This window comes from Lactuca sativa, chromosome 6, assembly GCF_002870075.4.
Source record: "Lactuca sativa cultivar Salinas chromosome 6, Lsat_Salinas_v11, whole genome shotgun sequence".
NCBI classification, from domain to species: domain Eukaryota; kingdom Viridiplantae; phylum Streptophyta; class Magnoliopsida; order Asterales; family Asteraceae; genus Lactuca; species Lactuca sativa.
The window spans coordinates 40848697-40852712 of record NC_056628.2 but is presented as its reverse complement, the minus strand read 5'-3'; the positions used below and the strand labels follow the sequence as shown (position 1 = coordinate 40852712).

Sequence of the window (4016 nt, the reverse complement as noted above, 5' to 3'; positions counted from 1 at the left end):
ATGTTCTGGAAGAAATTTCATGAGGAGTTGGGCACGCGCTTGCATTTTAGCACTGCCTACCACCCGCAGACCGACGGGCAGACGATTCAGTCACCTGAGGACATGTTGTGTGCATGTGTCATGGATTTCACAGGAAGTTGGGACACCTACATACCACTGGCCGAGTTTTCTTACAACAACACCCACCATTCGAGTATTGGTATGCCTCCATTAAAGCTTCTGTATGGGAGGAGGTGTCGGACACCCATTTGTTGGGGAGAGGTGGGACAGAGAGTGATGGAGGACTTGATCCTAGCCAATGCTAATTTTGTGAGACGTGATGCTAGCCACTTATCTTGGATAATATTCTATTAGAATATTTCATGTATTTTTTTTTTAAATAAACGCTATTTCTTTATTTTTATTTTTTTTTTCTTTTGGGTAAAAAATGATGAAAATAATAGTTTTTTTTTTAAATTTCAAAAATTTTCATTTATTTTGCATATTAAAAATGTATATTTTTTATCTCCAAAATGGATAGCTAGGATTGCGTCTCGATGTCTCACAAAATATGATAGTCTCACATGAACATAACCCTATATATATATATATATATATATATATATATATATATATATATATATATATATATATATATATATATATATATATATATATAAATGTGAATTGTCCTTATATTGTTAATGTATGACCAAATTATATCAATCAGATTAAAAAAAATGGAGGGTTAGGATCAACAATGGCATTATTGAAATTAAATGGAAAAAAAATAATTATTTTCTATATTGAAACCATCAGAAGGGTAAACTTGACATTTTGATGATAAACAAATTAGGAATGGAGGGTTTTAAGGATATATGTTTGATTGATTTTTCTTATCACGTTTTAATCTATTTCAATTTCAATTCTAATATGATTTTAACGAATTTCAATTGCACAAAGCATTCTTATAGAAACGTAGTGTTTTAAAGAAAATGTAATGGTTTTATAGAATATGCAACATTTAATTTTAATTTCAGTTTAATTGATTACTTTTACACAGAGAATTTTTTGGGTATATAACTCTTTAAGAATATATGAATATATTATGACATATTTTTAAAGAATATACTACTCTTTTTTACACAGTACTCAAAAAATTATATTAATTACAAAATTACATTCTTTGAGAATAAAATATATAACCTGTATTAGAAATTTTAACTGAAGACAATTTACAATTCTTGAAGAATTCAAGCATTCTTAAAGAATGCTCTTGAAAAAGTCAAGTATCAATGAATAATTGAAGAATAAAAAATGGTTTCTAGGTCCGTAACACCATAAATTTTTATACACACCGAAGAATTCTTGAAGAATAGTTGAAAAATACAACTCTTGAAGAATTCAATCCCATTGAAGACACTTCTTACTAGTATCAGACATCTTTAGAGGATTTGACCCTATTTGTTCCTCAATGTTATGTGGTTTCTTCTTGATTAGAGAAGTCTCGATGATACCAAGCTCTTAATTCATTCAGATGTATGAGAATTATATGATGGATTTTTTGTTGCTTATTTAGCCAATGATGTTTCTCTCCACGACCTTCTTAGACTAGAGGTATCAGTTAATCATAGGATTCAAGTAGGGGAGGTATCTTTCTCCATTGATTTAGTTTATCTGATACATGTCTAGAAATATTGAGACCAAATGTGGGTAAGCCAAGAGTTTTGCATGTTTACTCATAGCGGATAAAAAAGGAAATTAAAGAAAATGGCTAAAAGGTGACTTGATGTGAGAGAAAAATAAAAGGGAAGTAAGATCTCGTTATTGTACTTGTTACATTATTTTTCTTTGGTTTCTAATTGGCTCCTAGTATGTACTAGTGATAGAGGAAGATTCCCTGGAATTAGTTATTATTCATCATTACGTCATTTCATTCTATATCTTCTTCTTCCCTGAATTCTGTGACTTCATTGATTTTTGTGTTTTCACTTGTTATAATTTCACATCATTCCACCGTACTTTGACATTCTGGCATCTGAATATATACAAACATCCATAAAACCAAGGCATGGAAAATCAGTAAACAAAAGGTCACTAACAACTAGATAAAGTATCATTCAGATGATAGAGATTGAAAAAAAAATGACAAATATAATGAAACACTAAACTTTCAATGTAAAACTTCAATATGTATGTGTATGGACTAATTGATGTTTGGATACTCATAGGCTTCACCACACAAATTGTTAATTTTGTTTTTGTATAATAATAAAATAAATCCCATATAAAGAAAAGGGTTGTTAGAAGTACCCACTACTACTAAATTACTATATATAAAGAAAAGGGTTGTTAGAAGTACCCACTACTACTAAATTACTATATGAAAACTGGTAATAGCTGAGTATGTAAGTATGTAACCGTATTTCTCTATGACATTTCATCATACACTTACAGGGCATATGAAAATTACAATAGATCATAGCAAAAGTAATTAAGATAGAAAGATCAACATTAATGTAATAGATATGATTATACCTATACAAATTACATAAGCAAATAAACTCTATGATTTGTAAATTAACGAGCCTATGATTTGAGAATTTGAGGGTAACCCCAATTATATTCAACAAAAGAGAAAGAAATTTGATAGGTATTAATGATTTACCTGATACAAGAGATAAATATATTACAAATTGAGCATACCACCAGTTCGACTCAAAACCTGTTGAATCATTTTCTAGGGAGGTAGAGAACCAACATCGGTGTACAGGAAATTGAGAAAAAGGAAGTAGAGATCCGATCATGTCTACCCCAAACGTGTCTTCCTTAAGGAGAAAGTGTTGATGACTAAACGGGATCAGGAAGAAGAATATACATCATCTGATCTTAACAATCAATGCCAAGGTTTGAATCTAGGAGATCATCATTTGATGAAGAACATCCGATGTTTATTATAGTTGTGATAGGGACGATGGCGATGAAGAAAAGTACGACCCGTTTTGAATGGAGACAGCTTGGAGAATTAATCCCTAAATTGGTGTTTTAAATTAAATATATTAATTACGTTTTCAAGATTATAGGGATTTAATTTATATAATAATTAATTTAAATATTCAATTTACTATAATACCCTTGTTCAAATGATTGGACCATATTTAATTATACATTCACACAATAATTATAGGTTATATATGATCGTATAATATATATACAACGATATACCTTACAAAATAGTCATTATGGACAAAATCCTTATAATAAAGTCTATATGTTATAGTAGGTGGAAAAAGAAAACTAAAAAATTCACATAAACTATGTGTGACATTTAACTACACTATTAGAAAATGTTAATATGTTTATTTCATTCAAACCTTAATCTAATGTTACCATATGTAAAGTGGTTTAAACTTCCACAATATTCCTATGTGGTACATCTTTAATTTTTGGAATATCTATTTCAAACACAATACTTTAATGATCAATATCTCATTGATACTTCATTTGGAGTATGTGACTGTTAAAACAAAGTTATCAAATACGAGTACATAAACCCATAAATCGTTTATGAATTAGAATAATAACTTAACTGTTTTTTGGGGGAACTAGAAGCACCCCCCCCCCCCCCCCATTTTTTCAATCACATTCATTGAGGGATGGAACTTGAAGAAAAAAAAAACCGTAAGGACTATTCTGGTGGTTTAATTTATTTATTATACACTACATGATCTTCAACTGTGTTCTTTAGACGAGAAGGAACCCTAAGATGTAACTTGTTATCGAAATATATTATATATCAATTATTATATATTTCTTATGTGATGTCGTTAATTACTGTGAACACACAGTTGTTCATAGAACATTGTTATACAGTAATATCGGATGTTGTTGTAAACCGAATTAGTGTCATACGATAATATAGGATGTGGTTGTAAACCGAATCATATGATGGTCCCATGTTTTATATGCGACATGTGACACATTCGAAAAACCGTGTCATATCCTTTTTTTTATATAGATCATAGAACTCTAATTTT

The 4016-nt window shown here is 29.7% G+C and overlaps 1 long non-coding RNA gene across 1 annotated transcript; it reads right to left on the bottom strand.

Moving 5' to 3' along the window:
• Positions 1-1771: 1771 nt before the first annotated feature.
• On the bottom strand, positions 1772-2892 carry LOC128126598 (uncharacterized). Its single transcript, XR_008224574.1, has 2 exons — positions 2648-2892; positions 1772-2017 (listed from the first exon to the last, which is right to left on the bottom strand). It is a non-coding gene; the product is annotated as an uncharacterized LOC128126598 (long non-coding RNA).
• Positions 2893-4016: the final 1124 nt, after the last annotated feature.